This window comes from Zootoca vivipara, chromosome Z1 (genome assembly GCF_965207765.1).
Source record: "Zootoca vivipara chromosome Z1, rZooViv2.hap1.1, whole genome shotgun sequence".
NCBI classification, from domain to species: domain Eukaryota; kingdom Metazoa; phylum Chordata; class Lepidosauria; order Squamata; family Lacertidae; genus Zootoca; species Zootoca vivipara.
In genome coordinates this window covers 59,207,066-59,226,677 of record NC_142583.1, presented here as the reverse complement: position 1 = coordinate 59,226,677, position 19,612 = coordinate 59,207,066, and the positions used below count along the sequence as shown (strand labels likewise).

Here is a 19,612-nt window from a genome sequence, read left to right as displayed (position 1 = left end):
AAAGTAATGGAAAGTGGATTAATCCGTTCCAGACAGGTCCGCGGAGTACTTAAACTGAAAATACTCAAACCGAGGCATACTTAAACCGAGGTATGACTGTATGTGGGTGGGTGGGTGAAACTATATGAGCCCATTCTAAAATACAGAATAAGAGTATTCTAGTTTGCTCTGCAGTCCCCAGGCAGCACTCCTCTCCTAGGATGCTAGCCTACCAAGCTGTTAAGCTGGCCAGCTGTGCAGAGCGGGACAGGCGATCCCAAATGCAGCTCTGACCATGTGGATGGTGTCATTGTACTAAGTGCAAGTGAAATGAATACACTGTGAGTATACCTGCGTGTGTATGTGTGTGTTTTGTCTGCCGTGGCAAGAAATGAATATGCATATACTTGCCTCACTCGTGTCAAACGATTGTGGCTCCTGAATTTTTAACCAATCCAGGTATTGCGAAGTGCTATGATTGGTGACCAAGCATGTCAAATATATCATTAGCGTTCCCCTCTCCCTCCCCCAAGTGATTCCCTGAAAGATTTGAAAGTATTAAAGTATGTTGTCAGTGATGAATTGCAGAGCAAAGTGCAGATGAGATGGTCAAAGGGCAATCGTAAGCTCTGCTTCTGACATGGAAATTGCTGCCCCACCAGACCATCCATGAGAAATGCGTTTACATTAATTAGTTTTTAAGCAGGTGGCTCACATTTCTTTTTGTAACAGAGCAATTCTCTGAAGTGTATTTTCTCCAGTGATGAAGAGCAGAAAGGGATGTTTCCTTAAAGCATTTTTTATTTCAACTGAGCTTTCTTAACAAGCAAAGGGTATGTCCCCAATAGCACCCCAGAAAGGACTATATCTCCCTAACCTCCTTTCAAGGCATTATCAAAATGGCTGCTGGATCCAGTTGGTGTCTCTCTGTTGATAAGAGGTGTCTAACAGTGGGGCGCTGGAGGGAGGTCATTTCGGTGATTCCCCCTTTCCACTTCAGCCCCCTGCTCTCTCCAAATCCCAGAACTCTTGCTTCTTCCCTCTAGTGAATGCCTTCAGTCAATGGAGAAATACCAACTGGATATCACCTAATACAATTACTGTTATTTTACTTTTAAAGCCCTAGGTAGCTGGATCCCTGACCACTTGAGGAACATTGTCTTTCATACATATCTGCTTATTTGCTTTTTGGAGCTAGCCCAAACTTTTGCTGCTGCTTTAGCGAAATTAAAAACCCCATGGAATTTTGTGTTATTTCAGGTCAAGTAGTATAACAATACAGTGGAACCTCGGTTTATGAACACCTCGGTTTATGAATTTTCGGTTTAGGAATGCCACGGACCTGTCTGGAACGGATTAATTCACTTTCCATTACTTTCAATGGGAAAGTTCGCTTCAGTTTAAGAACGCTTCAGTTTATGAACAGACTTCCGGAACCAATTACACCCATGCTTTGGGTTAAGTACACTTCAGGTTGAGTACTCCGTGGACCCGTCTGGAACGGATTAATCCACTTTCCATTACTTTCAATGGGAAAGTTCACTTCAGTTTATGAACGCTTCAGTTTATGGACTTCCGGAACCAATTGTGTTCATAAACTGAGGTACCACTGTAATACTTTAGATTATCAAGTGATTTCCAGGATAGTACTTCCTTGTTTTCATTTTTAATATTAGTAATTTCAACTGCTATTGGTTGTTAGTAAACCACATATATTAATAGTTCTCTCAGTTCTGAGTGCTGCTCCTTCGGAAGGCAAAATGTTACGGATCAGAAATAAGAAGGAAGTATTGCCAGGCTTGGAGTAGAAGTACCAAAAATGAAAAATAAAAAACTTTAGGAAAAAAGCCCTTAGTGGACAACTGCCCCCCAAATGCAGCTTGGTGAGGACTGAGCATGCTTTAATGGACAGAAAATACTCACTGCCTATAGAGAGGAGATAAAACGGAAACACAATAGGATGATTAGAATGGAGTATCATAGAAGAATACATGGCTGAGTGGATGAGACCCTGAACAGCAGCACTTCACACGGCAACATTTTGTTGCACACTCATCTTGACTGGACTAAATCTTATCCTCAGATTCCTGGCCACCATTATGGACATGAATTTGTGTGATTTAATCACACAGTGAATGAGGTGATGAAACTAAAAGTGTCCCAAAGACATTCTTTTGCTGAGGTAACTGCCCCTCAATATTTTGTCACCTCAGAGGATTAGCTACTTTGCTTTAATGGTTGAGCCAATCTTGCGCCTTGGAGCTTTTAGAAAGGCCCTGTGCTGTCCATATCAGAGATGAAGTGAACTATATCTTGGAGCACCAACTCCATAGCAGCACCATTTCCATGGGATTCCCTTTCCCAAGAAAGTCCCACATACCCAATGAATTCAAAGGTTTCTGGAGATTAGTGAAGCTTCTCCTGGTCTTCTTATTACAAAAGGCAAATCAGGCAAATCTGCCCCCCCAGCTTGCTGAAATCTATGGTTTGGGCATGTTTTTTTGTTTTTTGTTTGCTGTCATCTTGTTGCTTTTTGTTATATTTTGAAATTTGTCCTCTGTCTACCCAAATTGGACAAAGAGGAGATATAAATTTGAATGAATAAATAAAACCGATGTAAACTGTTCACAGTTTTAAAGGCAAAAAACCATAAAACACTGGCTGCATAGAAAACTTTTTTATTATAGAAATGCTCAAAACTCCTGGAGCTTGTGAATTTATCGAGTAGCTGGCAGTGAAGTTAACTGAAAGAACGCATTATTCTTCACTGAATACTTTCGCTGTGGTGTGTGTGTGTGTGTGTGTGTGTGTGTGGAGATCTTTACTTCTTCTTTTTCCAGCAGAGGATAGCTCCGTTAAGATTTCTCCCCTCTCTTTTCACACATTTGCCACTTCATTTTATATTCTCTTTATCTTTCTACAATGATTAAATACTGTGTTGTGGCACTCATGAGAATAATTTGGATGAGCAAAAGCATTACTAATAGGGAAAAATTGCTGCCTCCAGCAAATACTTTCCCTTATTATTCAAAGTGCCACCTTATGAGAACACAATTAATTTCAGATCAGAACCTTCCTTTAACGATGCACTCATGTAATGGTGGGCATGGGTCATTTGCTCTCCCAGCCCAAAATATCTGATGGGCAATGAGGTGGGTTTTCTCTGTTGCAGTTGCTTTGCAAATCCCATTAATTATACTGTATGCTGTTTGTTCCAACCTTGTGGTGGTGTGTGCTTTGAGGGCATTTCAACGAGATGGACAAGGATGTCAATCTCACATGAGTTGGAAACCCAAACTCCCTACTTGGCAGATTCCCTCCTCCTTCCCCATTGCTAGGGAATCCCACTGATCTGTGGACTTTTAAGGGCAAAGGAACGTGTGGTCCATTCTGCCTCTTGGGCTGCATCCTGTTGATGGTGCCCTCCACATCCTCTTCCCCATCAACTGACAGCAACCCCAGTCCTGAGCCAGTCGGGATTGTGGGGCTCACAGCAGGTGTGCCCCTATGACCCCTGATCGTCTTTTGGTCCTGACAAACTATTTTTGCTCTGGCTACCAGCTTCCCAAAGCCTCCTAGCTCAGCTGTCACAGGAGCACTGACATTTTACACAGATCAGAGAAAGACAAGGTCACAACAGCTCGCTTACAGTTAGTAGATTTTTATTAAGGAATAATATTACAGGAAACATAGGAGACTCATGAAATATGATAAAAAAATTCCTTCAGTAGCACCTTAAAGACCAACTAAGTTTTTATTTTGGTATGAGCTTTCGTGTGCATGCACACTTCTTCAGATATGAAATATGCACCCTTATAGCGAGCCATTGCCCAGACTGTCTTGCACCTCCCTCTTCGCTGTATTTCCTCCGAGTCAGGCTCATCCCTCTGTGGCGAGTCCCAAGGGACCCTCTCTGTCCCTGTTTCACTTTCTGCTTTGTTATGTGAAGCACATGTCTAGTTCTGGGAGTGGAGGCTGTCAGGGGTGGCTTGTGGTGAAGCTACTAAGTCTGACTCCTGTCTTTGCTCTGTGCTGGGGCACCAGCTTGTTTACCCGTTTGCCTCACCCCCCAAATTCCCAGTCTCCAGTACCTTCCAGCTCTTCCCCTCCTCTGGGGTATGACCAGTTGTCCATCACCAGGATCCTAGATCTAAATCATCTTCCCCTGTGCTTTTTCCCTGAGGGGCTCTTGGTCAGGCAGTTTCCACCACTCCTCCTCATCCAGCCGGTCCCTGACATCAGCCCAGACAGCTGCCCACAGGCCAGCCCTGACCACTGAGCAGCCCTGACCACTGAACAGATAACCTGCTGTCCTTTTCCAGTTATACTTTCCTGCCCCGACCAGACCCCTATCAAAATGCAGGGTGACATCTTTGCTCATCAATCACAGTTTGGAACATATGTGCACCCATATGGGCACATGTTGTGTTGACATTGTATTTATTTTTTGTAGCAGGTACCAAAGATATGAAGACAGTTTCCCATTAAAAACATGAAGATAACATAAAAATTAATGTCATTGTGTCTTGTACAACTACCAATGTATTGCCAGGGAGCAGGCACGAATTGTTTCTCTGAAGTGCTGCTGCTAACAGTGGCGGTGATTTGCAGCTTTTAATTGTGAGTGCCAATATTTAAATTTTTACACCTTTGCATTGCAAAACAATTTTATGATGCAGAACCCTAAGGCTTAAATTGGAGGCAATTATCTTTAAGATACAATCACACTACCCTATTTGTCCATGCACAGATCTGTGAAAATTGTCCTTCACTTGTCGTGGTGCTTTGAGATGAATTTTTGATTAGAGTCCCCCTCCCCCCCTTTAATACAAACAGACCACTGACTGAAAATCAAAATAACTCTTTGTTGGGAAATGCATCAAGGTCAGGACAAAACAGGATTTCTGCAAATTGACATGGGATATTATTTATTTCCTCCGGGAGGTTAATGCACCTTTTCAATCACTGGATGGCAGCAAAACCCTTTTGTGAGACTGGAAACTTTAGCAGGGAAAATGTATCTGTATAACAGAAAGACAGCTTGATTCTTTTTAAGAAACATCATAGTGTAACTACATCTTTCAATTAAAGCATAAATTATGAGTTCCTTTATTCTCTACTAATAACTGAGAGATAATGCTTTAGGAGCATTTTAGCCAGAGGAATATACGGTAGCAAACTGGTTCTGTGTGTAAATATTCCTTTGCAGTGGATGGGGTGAGGGGAGAAGGTATGGAATTCAAATATTATTAATAAGAGTAAGAATAGTTCATTTGCTTCCTATGAAATATATTCAGGCAATTTAACAATGGAATAAAAACATTTACAAAACGATTGCACATATTAAAACAATTGCATATATTAAAAACAATTTCGAATCACGTACAGAAATGGACTGAAATTAAAAAACCTGACTCCACTTAGAAGGCTTGTGAAAAGAGGAAAGTCTTCAACAGGAACCAGAATGGCAATAGAGGTTGTGCAATAGAGATACAGTATTGAGAAAAAGAGAAAGGGCAGGTGCTGCCACAGTGAAGACCTGATTCGTACAGAAGAGACGTTTTGATAAGATAGTACCTGCAAATTAGCCTCTCCTGTGGAACACAGTGATCACTTTGGTGTATAAGGGACAATATGATATTTTAGTTATTAATATTAATATTAATATACCACCCTATACCCTCAGGTCTCGGGGCCATTCTGGGCTCAGGTATCCTGGTCCCGATGTATAGGGTTTTATACACCAATATTGGCACCTTTAACTTAGCCTGGCAGCCAGTTGGCAGCCAGTCCTCCAGTGCTAGCAAAATAAGATGGCAATATTTTGACCCTGTGAAAAGTTCAGCTGACACATGTTGTATTAGCTGCAGCTTTTGGGTCATCCTTAAGTGCAGCCCCATGTAGACAGCATTGCAGTATTCCAATTTAGAGGTTGCCAGTGCATGCAATATAATGGTTAGGCTAGCCCAGTTCAGAAATGGATGTAGCTGTCTTACCAACTACAGCTGCTAAAAAGCATTCCTAGCCACTGTGGAAACTTGGGCCTATAGTGACAGAGATGGATACAGGAGCACCCTCCATCTATGAACCTCCATCTAAAGCAGGCAATTAACCAGTTACCTGCACTTCAGAACCACTCACACACAGTGCCACTCACCCACATGATCCAGGGTTGGCTTGTTGGCCCTCATCCAGCCCACAACTGAGTCTTCTCCTGGACCCTAAATTACAGAGAAGTAGAGCACATAGCTGCCAAGTTTTCCCTTTTCTCACGAGGAAGCCTATTCAGCATAAGGGAAAATCCCTTAAAAAAAGGGATAACTTGGCAGCTATGGTAGAGCAGGATATCACCAACGTACTGATGACATCTTGGCCCAAAACTCCTATTGCTCACACTCCGCTGGCTTTATGTAGGTGTTAGAGATGATACCCTGTGGCAGTCCCCCTGCTCAACTGCCAGGGGGCTGAGGGATAGCCACCCCACATCAGTTCTGAGGATGCCATGGCCAAAAGCTGCTGAAAGAGCAAATAAGAATAACAGAGTCACAATGTCCATGTCCTTTTCCCTATAAAGGTCATTCGACAGGGTTACCAAGGCTGATTCAGTCCCATAACCAGGCCTGAAGTTGGATTGGAATGGATCAGTTGGGGCTTCCTTATTGCATGAAGTCCAGGAAAAGAATTAGTGTGTGTGTGTGTGTGTGTGTGTGTGAGAGAGAGAGAGAGAGAGAGAGAGAGAGAGAGAGAGAGAGAGAACACTTTTATTTCTGCTGATAATAATATTGTCATAGCAAGGATGCAACAAACCTGTGGTATTATGAAAGTGCCACTATCTCATCCCAGGGATTGGAAATGTCTAAGATTGCTCAGCGGTAAAGAACCCTGACAGGTAAATTACCATGACAAGTGCAATCTGTATGTTTAAAAAAAAGATGTGGCAAAATGCTTAAAGAGCTGGTAGTGTGGAAACAGAAGGAAGTAAGACTTGCAGTTGTTAATGTTTTTTTTTTCCGGATAAAGACACACACACAGGAACATGAAGTCAAGAGAAATGAATGGCAAGCAACTGAGACCCATCCCAGTTCACATTGATAAACATCTGGAGCACGGTAGAACGTTACACACCCACACCCACACCCGTACCCTTCTCTTTCAGATTAGCAGCCATCATTCCTGATTTTTCAATAAACCAAACTATTGAAGGAAGGGTAGATACGCAAGTCACTCACTTTGTGGCTGGCTAGTGTGGTAACCAATGAAAAAGCTTTCAGTTTGTGTTTTCATTTGATTTTTTAAAAAATTTGACCTGCCTCCTGGACAATTGGTATGCTGCATATAAATAAATCTGAGCCATATCAAAACCTCAGTTTAGTTCTTGTGCAATGCTCATCATTAGAAGGGAAATTTAACTTCAGCATTTAATTTTTAATTCCCTATTAAAAATAACCCATAAAATAAAATAAAGCATGTCCCTAACTCACAGTTCCATGGATTTCGAATTTTCTTCTTGCTGATTAATTAGGTTAAACTAATTAATTTAATTATCTCCGAGGTTCAACTGACTGACCTACTAACCAAAGTTTATAGCTCTTTATATGTTAAAAGGCATGATCCAGTCATAGTTAAATAACTTTCCACCCCATAGATTTCAGTTATACCAGGGGAGGGGGACTTCTGGCCTGTGGGCCAAATTTGGCCTGATAGTGTTCCCAGTTTGATTCGTGAAACCATTCCTTGCAAGCCAATCCCCTTTCCCAAACCTAACATCATATGTGACATCTGGTACGGGGCAGGTACCTGAGTGGCTACAAATGAACAATTGGGAGCTTAAAGTAAGCTTGTTGTGCTGCTTCTGCCCATCAGATTATGGGCAGTGGAATACGTCTTGTTCCAATAGCCCAAAGCAGTTTGCATTGCAATGCATAGCAGCCGTTCCAATGAACATTTTGACAGGTGGAGGAGACAACCCTTCTCTTTGCATGCAGAAGATCCCATGTTCTGCCTCTGACATCTCCAGGTGGCGCTGGTGAAAACCCGTACCTCTGCCAGTAATTGTTGACAACGCTAAGATAGATGGACCAATAGTGTTAGGACTCAGTATAAGGTGTCTTCCTGTGTGTTCCATTGTGCTCACTTTATAGACTTTTGGAGGAAAGACGTTTCAGAGGCTCCCAGAGCACATTCGTTTGCCACCACCAGGACATAAAACATGGTAGTGACAGTGAGGTGCATTCTTTCTGCTGGGTGTGTCTCCATTTTTGACAAAAGTTCTTCAGCCATATTTAAAACTACTTAGCTTCAGCTAGGCATATCATTTTCAAAGGAAAAGAAATGTTTACTTTCAGTCTTGATCCTATCCAGTTTGACTGCTCTTGATGATAATGATGATTAAAATCCTACTGTGCCCATCATTTGCAACATGGGCATCATTTTCTGTGGCTTGGGTTTGTTTATTTATTTCAGGCATTTTTATCCCTACTTGTCAGCCAGGGGCTTATAGGATTGGGGCTAGGGACGGGTCAGATGCAGTGATTTATGCTCATTTGGAAGCTGAAATTAAATCTTTCTGCAATTAATTGTCTTGATCCAAGTTGATAAAGGCTGGTCTGTGCTTCCTGAAAAAACAGCAACACAGAAATGCAATCAGCTGTTAAATATTTGAAACTGGAAAATAAGCAGGCTTCATGTTGACTTATAAACATTACATGGACAACATTCAAATGAATATCCTTTTTTAAAAGTGGTTTGCATAGGAGTTTCTATTAGTTTTCCTGTATCTTGGAAGCCACTCTTAACAGCTATGAAGATGAAGTAGAGTGTTTAGTGGCTCTCTTTTCTAGAAATGCTTATGAATTATTTTTGAGAGTATGGGACAGTAAATAACTTTCAGAGATGCAAAAAGCTACTGAGCTTATCATTTAGCCCAAGCATTTCAAGTAAAGGGCAGTAAACATTCCAGTTAATAAGACGATGTTCCCCATCTACATTTAATCTTCAACCAGACATGGAGTTTTTATGCTTGTGGTTGTACAGAGGATGACTCAATTGGAGTAAAGATGTGATATGTTATTCAGTGGCAGTCTACAGACCCCCTGGCAAGGACTGCAATTCACTTGGATGTATATTTTCATCTGCCTTCTTGTAATGGAAAAAGATTATGAGTTCCTCCCCTCACATTTTTTTTTTTTAGCTTTATGCAGTTTTGCTAGGTGGCAAAGATTGTGTCACTCACAATAAAAGGTGCTCCTTAGTTTTGAGCAACTGAATTAAAATGGCTTTAGTTTAGTGCAGGCATCCCCAAACTGCGACCCTCCAGATGTTTTAGCCTACAACTCCCATGATCCCTAGCTAATAGGACCAGTGGTCAGGGATGATGGGAATTGTAGTCCAAAACATCTGGAGGGCTGAAGTTTGGGGATGTCTGGTCTAGTGCATGGGTTTCTAAAGTGTGGTCTGTAGATCACTAGTGGTTCACAAACTTCATCCAGGTGGTTTTTTGGTGGTGACTTTGCAGCCCAGTGTAGTCATGTTGTATGTGAAGAATGCTGCGTGCTTTTGTGTGTGTGTGAAGAATGGCAGACACAGGAGCTTCTCTGCCCTTCTTACAACCCAGCAGTCCACAAGGAATATGAATAGACTGGAACATAAGGGACAGGGGGAGGTGGCTCTGCCTTAATCAGAGGAATAAAACCATTGCTGGTGTCAAAACACAGAAAGATACCAAGCAGGGAAAAGAGACAACCTTGGGTTCCCAGATGCTGTTGGAGTACAACTCCCATCATCCCTGACCCCTGGCCCTGGTAGCTTGGAATGATGGGAGTTGTACTCCAACAACATCTGGGAACCCAAGGATGAAAAAGGCTGCTATAGACTGTACTGAGCTAGATGGACCAATGGTCTGAACCAGGCACATGCAGCCTTGGCTTTCCAGATGTTTTGGAACTACAACTCCCACGATCCCTAGCCAACAGGGCCAGTGGTCTGGGATCATGCGAGTTGTAGTTCCAAAACATCTGGAGAGCCAAGATTGCCTATGCCTGTCTGAACTGTTATAATGGGACATCCCTATATTCCCAGTATTCTCTAGCCAGACTGGCAGCAGCTCTTCCTGGTCTTTCCCGTCAACTGCTACCTGCTGGCAATGCAAGGCAATGAAAGTGGTCTCAGCCAAATTTTCACGGACTTACCGTAGACCCCCTCCCCCCAAAAAACCCAACAACAACAAACCTGCATATAAAAAGGGGGAAGTTGTTGTCAAACCACTATTTTGTGGGCATGGAACCTTTTACAGTTTGAGGGGCACATTTCCAACCAAGCAATCTTTCGGGGAGCACAGGCCTGTAGTGTGTGGTGTCAGATTCAAAAGTGGGCAAAGCAACAAATGTATATTTTATCTTGGTACAGTAGGCTTCTCTCTACACCCACACAGAAACACCTCTGTATCCTCTATCTAGGTAACCTTGAGACATGAGATTTCAAGAACACATTCTAGCCTGCTTGCGAGCTTCCCACAGGCATGTGGCTGGCCACAGTGAGATCCTGATGCTGGACTACATGGACCATTGGCCTAATCCAGCAGATTTGGGGCGCCATGATCTTGTGCAATTTTGTACTGCGATCTCCCCTTGGAAAAAGTGCGTTTTGGAGCTCTACGCAGGATTGCTGCCTGGAAAAAGTTGTTTTTCTGGGGGAAATTGCGGTGCAAAACCGCACGAGAACACGGGGCCCAATATGGTCTCCAAGCTCTCAAAAGAAAAAAAGGGACACATTAAGGGTATGTAACTTACCTGTGTAGGCCTTTTTTGAAGTCTGGTTGAGCTCTTAGTTTTCAGGTCTGTGGTCCATTGGAGTAGACCCTTTTGCACATTTGGTAAACTAGCTTGAAGGGGAAATAACAAAATTTTCCCTGGGCAAAAACTGGATCCATCCCACGCCCTTCCCACCGCTGCTTTTAGACATAAGTGGGAGGAAGCATGTCCATAAGATGATGTGGCATGCAGCATATAGATAGAAGGCACAGAAATGAATAATCTGTGTAAGAGCATAAATTCACAATACAGCTTTCAAATGCTGAAAAGAATATCCAGAATGTTAGCAAACACACAGCCTTTGAATAGTTTGGGGTATGTGCCTCTGGGTATGTGTGCACCCACATGATCCATTATTTCCAACAGTTGAACAAAAATGTTATGTATGTTTGCAAACAGACAGTAATAACTGATTTAAGGCTGACATTCATTTGTAACGATAATTTCCTGTCCTTTACATTGTTTGCTTTGCTAGTTAAAAACGGAGCTCTGTAAATGAAATTTCAAGTGACCCTTTCGCTAGAGAATTATTAATGCAATGTTATAATAGATACACTATTACTTAATATTATTGGGATTCTGTCTGTTTCCATAGCAACCATGGGCCTATGTCTGCTCCACTGGTAAACATGGTATTAAATCATTCCTTGATAAAGGCTTCTTTTCCTGAAATGTCAGACTTTCATCCTTTACCACACTCCCCTCTCTCAAATGGCCTTTTGTGTGTGTGAATGTGATGTTTGTAAAGAATGAGATAACAAAATTAGTGTGGAAAGGACTCTTGTTACTGGCCTTGTCTATGTATATATATGGTAATAGGAGTTGGGGGAACAGACTGTACCACTGCAAGTGGGTGGGTGTGTCATATTTTTGAATTCTCTATGTGAGAAACAAAAACAAAGCAAAAAACAACAACAACTTTACAAATATATATATAAAAAACAGGATGACAGACAAATGTCTGGGATAGAACTTTTCTCCCTGTCATGTCAGTTTCCTGTCATGATTTTAAATATTTTTTTTATTTTTTAAAAAATACATACATAAAATTACATGGAACATTCCAAGCTGAGGCAACTGCCTCAGACAACAGATATTATTTGGGTGTCATAACAAGGCAGTAAACCACTAGCTATTTACAGCGCAACATATATTTGCCTAAGTAAGTCTAATTGCAATCTTACTGTTCAACAGGATTGTACCCTTACTGTTGTACCCTTACCCCTGCTTTGGTTTGTTTGTTTCTTTGATTTGTTTGTTTGTTTATGCATGCTTATGTTTATTACTGTTTTTGAGCAGTTCCCTAGACCGCATGGTTGGGAGGCTGCCTGCTCTTGGTGGGGCTACACTCCCTCTAAAGGAGCAGATGGATACACAGTGTGGGGGTCCTTCGGGGTCCATTGCTGTTGCTTGAGGCTCAGGCGGCCTCAGTGTCCCGTGCCTCCCATCCTCTTTGGCTGATAGCCCAGCTGCACCCCTATCTGGAAAAGGATAGCATAACCTCCGTTGTCTATGCCCTGGTAACCTCTAGGCTAGGTTACTGCAACATGTTATACATAGGGCTTCCCCTGAAGACGGTTTGGAAGCTTCAGCTGGTGCAGAATTCAGCGGCCAGGATGTTCGCCGGGGCAAGGCGGTTTATGCATATCACACCAAACCGGCACTGGTTTCTGGGCCCAATTAAAAGCGCTGCCTCTGACCTATAAAACAGCACCTCAAGGACCACCTCTCACCCATATGAACTGACCCGAAACTGGCGATCGTCATCTGAGGTGCTTATTCGTGTGCCTCTTCCACAAGAGGTCCAGAGAATGGCAACATGGGAACAGGCCTTTTCTGTGGTGGCTCCCTATTTGTGGAATGTTCTCCCCAGAGAGGCTTTCCTAGTACCTTCATTACATATCTGTAGGTGCCAGGCGGAAACATTTCTCTATAACCAATCTTGTGGCTAATTCATCAATCTATAGCCTTTTAAACTGTGTGTGTTTGAGGGGGGGGTGTTATTGTATCCTTTGTTGTTATGTTACTATTTTGATGTTTTTATAGTGTAAACTGCCCAATCCTCAGAGTGAAGAGTGGTACTTAAATTTAATAATTAAAATAAATAATAAATAAATACTAGACGTCTAATGATGTTCACCTGCTTGAATAATTTATATTCTGGTTTCCCCCTACACACACGGTCGAGATCCCCATGTGCCCCCTGAAACTGCCCCAGAGGATTCCCAAACTCTCCAGGTCATATTTTGAGGGTGCACTGGAGAAGGAAGAGGAAGACGTTCTGCTCATTCTATGTTGGATCGTTAATGTTGTTGTTGTTGTTGGATCGTTAATGTTGTTGTTGTTGTCAGGAAAGGAAAGAAGTGTTCCTGCCTCTCGGGTGTCAGAATAATTTGTCTGCCAACAGCAGTAGTACAAAGCAGGTTGTAATAAAAAAAAGTGACCCAAATATATATTTTAGAGGGCCTTGTCACAGATCAAGTAGCTGCAAAACTGGGTTTCTGGCTGAATGTGTTGTTGGTTTATAAATTACATTTTGTTATGAAAAGAATAATAGCACTGAAAAGTGTATGTGTTTCATACATATGCTGTGAAATAAAATAAATATGCTCAACAGGGACTTGCTACCAATACTGGCTCTCTGATGACTATATCTGCATAATACATGTACTTGCCTCATTTGCATGTCACATTCTTAGATGGGCATATTTTATATTTAATTTTCAGTAAGTATTATGATTAAAGGCATACGAGAATACAGAGAGAAGCTGCTGCCAGATCTCTTGGGTAATGATAACGTTTATGACAATCGCTTGACATGAAGTGGATGAGGTACAATGGCAAGTTCATGAAATGGATTGCTATGGACAGTTCACCAAGCTCCCCATTTGTCACAGTCAAAAAGCAGGTTTGTGACATGCTTGTCACTTCTGATATGTACTGAGAGACAATAAAAAGCTGTCATGGGTGGTTGACAGTATGAATGGATGGAGAATTTAGAAGAGGGCAGACAGGAGCTGAGACCGAATGGAGATTAATTTTCTTAAACAATGTTACTTGACCTAATCTATCCCCTGAACAATATTTTGGCTCAACAGTTGTTGGTTTTCTTTCTTTCAATATAGAAAGAAAACCAATATTTTCCTCAAATGAAAATAATATTTCCAATAGGCGGCTTTGCAGGAAACTCCTTGTTCTGTTTAGCTTTGAATTTCTAAATTCTTTATAGTGATGGTGGTTATGATGATATCTGTAATCTTTTAGACTAGCACAATCTATTTACAGTAAAATAGCAGCTTCTGCATGCCTCCAGGCAGACAGATACCTCTTTAAATTAATGTTTCAAATCGGTGAAATAGGGCTAAGAAATAGCCAGCTGTTGAGGTGTGATGCTAGAAGCATTTATTTAATGCTGTCCCATCTGTTTTAGGGCACTGGATTAGTGCAAGGTGTGCAGTTTAGTTTCCGTGTGTTTATAAAAAGGGTTTGAATTGATATAATTATTGTGCAGTATATCTACTGTCAGCATCTTCCAAATGTAGGCATAGAGAAAACAAGCCAGCCAATGCATAGTAGTTGTCAGCCTCATTGATTTCATGAGGGTTTTATACCCACTTACTTGGGAGTAGCTCTATTGAACTAAGTGAGAAAGAAGATTTAATGGAAGCTCTATGTGCATGCATGAAGTGGAGGCTGGTCCATTAGGGTCAATGGGGCATTGCCCTACCAACCCTACCCTGCCAGTTGCTACGAGCAGTTCAGGGGGTGCTCAGCAGGGAGGAAGATGCAAACAAAACTAGAATGAATTGGCTATATTGATCTTTCCCTCCAGGTATGCCTGTCATTGACTCTATCTATTATTTGGGCTCCCAGCTCGCCCACCTCCCCAGTCCCAATAGGTAGCAGCAGCAGCTTGTTGTTGTTGTTGTTGTTTAGTCATTTAGTCATGTCCGACTCTTCGTGACCCCATAGACCAGAGCACGCCAGGCACTCCTGTCTTCCAGTGCCTCCCGCAGCTTGGTCAAACTCATGTTCGTAGTTTCGAGAACACTGTCCAATACCCTCCAACGCCTGGTAAGAAAAAATCTGGGATCAGCAGCAGCGCTGCACCGGAAGTCGCTTCTACACATGCCTGGACATGCGTAGAAGCAACTTCCGGTGCTGGCGTTGCCCGATTTCTGGTGCCCAGACATGGGCAGAGCGGCACTGCGTAGAAGCGACTTCCAGTGCCGCTCTGCTCGATTTCCGGTGCCCAGAGATGGGCAGAGCGGCACCCGAAATCAGTTATGTGCATGTCCAGTCATGCACAGAAGGAGCCTCCCTGGCAGGTAGGAAATCCGGGGGATTTACGGGATTTTTCTCTATTTGGGATAACAGCGGGGAATGAGTTTAAATACGGGGGTTTCCCATGAAAAACGGGATACTTGGCAGCACAACCATCTCGTCCTCTGTCGTCCCCTTCTCCTTGTGCCCTCAATCTTTCCCAACATCAGGGTCTTTTCCAGGGAGTCTTCTTTTCTCATGAAGTGGCCAGAGTACTGGAGCCTCAGCTTCAGGATATGTCCTTCCAGTGAGCACTCAGGGCTGATTTCCTTCAGAATGGATAGGTTTGATCTTCTTGCAGTCCATGGGACTCTCAAGAGTCTCCTCCAGCACCATGATTCAAAAGCATCAATTCTTCGGTGATCAGCCTTCTTTATGGTCCAACTCTCACTTCCATACATCATTACTGGGAAAACCATAGCTTTAACTATATGGACCTTCGTCGGCAAAGTGATGTCTCTGCTTTTTAAGATCTTGTATACGTTTGTCATTGCTACTGCTGAATAAATGGGTCTTCCACTTTGAATGGTGTCCCTTATCTGTGTTAGGAAGAAAGCAACACTGCCTCTTTGTAGTTATTTAAAGAACAATGTTAAGACTTTGCCAATTAAATTTCTCTCCTAGCAGTGCTGCAATGACAATTTGGATAGTGGGGTTAAACAAAACAAGAAAATGCATACTGTATTGGAATAATAATAATAATAATAATAATAATAATAATAATAATAATATATTCTGAGATTAAACACAGTTTGGAAAAGCTTTTCGGAGCTCTTCAGAGTTTTCTGCAGCTCACTGAACAAACACATTATTTTAAAAATCAACAAGCAGGAAATAAAGTAGCATGCTTCTATACAGCCACAGCTAATAGCTGGGAATGGCTGGCTGGAACCCTGAATAGAAGCACTCCTTTCAATAGAAAGGATACAGGCAGATCCCTCTTTCCAAACATAATGCATTCCCAGGAAATTGTTCATTAGGCAAGTGTTCACATAACGAGCTGACAATTTTTTATCATTTCCTATGGGAACATTTCTAATGCATGATTTGTCCAATCCCCCCCCCCCCCGTTTCTTCCTGAACCACGAAAACAGAGACAAAGGGGCGTGCAGGATGACTTGGACCAGTCTAATATCTACCATGGTGTGTAAGAAGAAATGCCATTGAGGTGGCTCTGATGACTTCTTTGCTCCTGCAATGAAGCAAAGTACAGGCGACTACCAAATCACACGAGGTTTCCGTTCCTGGCACCCCCACACGTGTCGGCAGAGTGCACAGAAGCGCCCCCTGCCTTGTTACATCTTGCCTCTGTTACGTTCTTGTTCCATCCCTCTTCTTCCCTCTTCTGGGTCCAAAAGGACCCGTGTTTCAGTGATCACACATCATATGGACATGCCTAAAATGGTCGCTTTTGCATGGGAGCTTTTGAATGGAAGCTTTTGCATCATCCAATATGCTCCACCTCATGATAATCAGATCCTTTTACCTAATCTGTATTTTTGGCTAAATTCTGGTGCTATTTTATATTGTTCTGATCAATTTATTGCCTGCACTGCACTTTTATTTTATTAATAAATATTAAAGTTGGGGGGACATTGCACCAATACTTACGGTGCTTACTTAAGCCACATCATACCATACTACCATAGCATATTTCTCTTTCTTCTGGGCCTTTGCACTACTGGAATGAATTTTATTTTATTTTATTTTTACTCTTAAACTGTTTGTCTACAGAAACAGCAATGTTGAGTAACCAAGTACTGCAGGATTTATATTTTTCTTCTGACAACCTCTCATACATTTCACTAGAAAACATGATTATTTGATGGCTGCATTCAGGAGCCGAATACATTTAATCTGGTTACAGGTAGGTAGCCGTGTTGGTCTGGATCGAAGTAAAATAAAAAAATTCCTTCAGTAGCACCTTAAAGACCAACTAAGTTTTTATTTTGGTATGAGCTTTCGTGTGCATGCACACTTCTTCAGATACAGTGAAATGGAAGTTTCCAGGCACTTATGTAGAGAAGGGGTGGGGAGGGGTGGGGATGGGAAGGGGGGATCACTCAGAAGGGTGGTGGAAATGGGTGATTGACTGACTGATAGCTGTTGATGACCGCAAACGACTGCAAATGGTTTTGCATGAAAAAGCAAGGGTTGAGATGGCTGAAGATCGCTTATCATGTATAATGAGATAAGAACCCGATATCTCTGTTCAAACCAGGTCCCTCCATGGTTTTGAGCTTGGTGATAAGTTGCAATTCAGCAACTTCTCTTTCCAGTCTATTTCTGAAATTCTTTTGTAGTAAGACAGCTACTTTGAGATCTTGTATAGAATGTCCTGGGAGATTGAAGTGTTCTCCTACTGGTTTTTCTGTCTTCTGGTTCCTGATGTCAGATTTATGTCCATTTATCCTTTGGCGTAGGGTTTGGCCTGTTTGTCCAATATAGAGAGCTGAAGGGCACTGTTGGCATTTGATGGCATACACAATGTTAGAGGATGAGCAATTAAATAGTCCTGAGATGGTATGTTGGATGTTGTTGGGGCCAGTAATGGTGTTGTCTGGGTGTATGTGGCAGCAAAGTTGGCATCTGGGTTTATTGCAGGCTCTGGTACCAGTGTCCATGTTAAGTCTGGTGGTTGTATTATTGTGGGTGAGGAGTTGTTTAAGATTGGGTGGCTGTCTGTAGGCAATGAAAGGTCTTCCTCCCAGAGCTTGAGAAAGGGAGCGGTCATTGTCCAGGAGAGGCTGTAGATCTCTGATGATGCGTTGTACTGTTTTAGCTTGGGAGCTGTATGTGATGACTAGTGGTGTTCTGTTATTTTCTTTTTTGGGTCTGTCTTGCAGCAGGTTCTCTCTAGGTATCTGTCTGGCTCTGTTGATCTGTTGTTTAACTTCATCAGGTGGATATTTTAGTTCTAAAAAGGTTTGCTGTAGATCTCTTAGGTGAGATTCTCTGTCTGTAGAGTTGGAACAGATGCGGTTGTAACGTAAGGCCTGGCTGTATACGATGGATTGTTTGGTATGTTTGGGATGGTAGCTAGAAGCATGTAGATATGTTTGTCGGTCAGTTGGTTTTCTGTATAAGGTGGTGTCTATACGTCCATCCTGTATTTTTATAGTAGTGTCCAAAAAATGTATTTCTTGCATAGATTGGTTCATTGTTAGGTTGATGGTGGGGTGAAAGTCATTGAATGTCTGGTGGAAGGTTTCCAGGGTCTGTTGTCCATGTGTCCAGATAATAAAAATATCGTCAATGTATCGCAGGTACAGGAGAGGTTTGAGTGGGTAGGAGTTAAGGAAACGTTGTTCTAAATCTGCCATGAAGATGTTGGCATACTGTGGGGCCATGCGGGTGCCCATGGCTGTGCCGCTGATCTGGAGGAACAGGTCATCACCAAATTTGAAGTGGTTGTGGGTAAGGACAAAGTGGCAGAGTTTGGTAGCAAAGTCCGCTGTGGTTTTATCTGAAATGGTGTTCCTTATGGCTTGTAAACCATCATTGTGTGGGATGTTGGTATATAGAGATTCCACATCCATAGTGGCTAGTATAGTATTGTTAGGAAGATTGTTCAAATATTGTATTTTCCTCAGAAAATCTGTGGTGTCACGTACGTAGCTGGGAGCACTGATAGCATATGGTTTCAGAACAGAGTCCATATAGCCGGAAACACCCACTGTAATGGTGCCAATACCTGAGATGATGGGGCGTCCTGGGTTTCCTGGTTTGTGTATTTTGGGTAGAAGATAGAAAGTTCCTGGCCGAGGTTCCGCTGGTGTGTTTGTGAGGATCTGTTCTTGGATGTGTAGGGGTAGCTCCTTAATAATCTTGTTCAGTTCTTTTTTGTATGCTTGTGTGGGGTCTGAGTCCAATTTCATGTAAAAGGCAGTATTGGAAAGTTGTCTGTGGGCCTCTTGGATGTAATCAGTTTTGTTCATGATGACGACAGCTCCACCCTTGTCTGCCTCTTTAATTATAATGTCTGGGTTGTTCCTGAGATTTTCTATGGCTCTCCTTTCAGCATGGTTTAGATTTTGTTGTAAGCGATGGTGTTTTCTGGTCACATCCGTTTGGATTCTGTGGCGGAAGCATTCGATGTACAGATCTAGTGTGGTATTGCGTCCATCAGGAGGGGTCCATGTGGAGTCCCTTTTTGTGTAACTTCTTTTCGGTGGTAGTTGGTGGTCAATGTTCTGTTCATTGATGCGTCATTGATGCGTCAATTGATGCGTCAAACGCATCAATGAACAGAACATTGACCACCAACTACCACCGAAAAGAAGTTACACAAAAAGGGACTCCACATGGACCCCTCCTGATGGACGCAATACCACACTAGATCTGTACATCGAATGCTTCCGCCACAGAATCCAAACGGATGTGACCAGAAAACACCATCGCTTACAACAAAATCTAAACCATGCTGAAAGGAGAGCCATAGAAAATCTCAGGAACAACCCAGACATTATAATTAAAGAGGCAGACAAGGGTGGAGCTGTCGT

General features: G+C 42.4%; 1 protein-coding gene across 2 annotated transcripts in view; it reads left to right on the top strand.

Moving 5' to 3' along the window:
• The window catches only part of CCSER1 (coiled-coil serine rich protein 1), a 702,960-nt gene that overhangs the window by 155,001 nt on the left and 528,347 nt on the right, over positions 1-19,612 (top strand). The gene's annotated exons all lie outside the window — the stretch shown is intronic.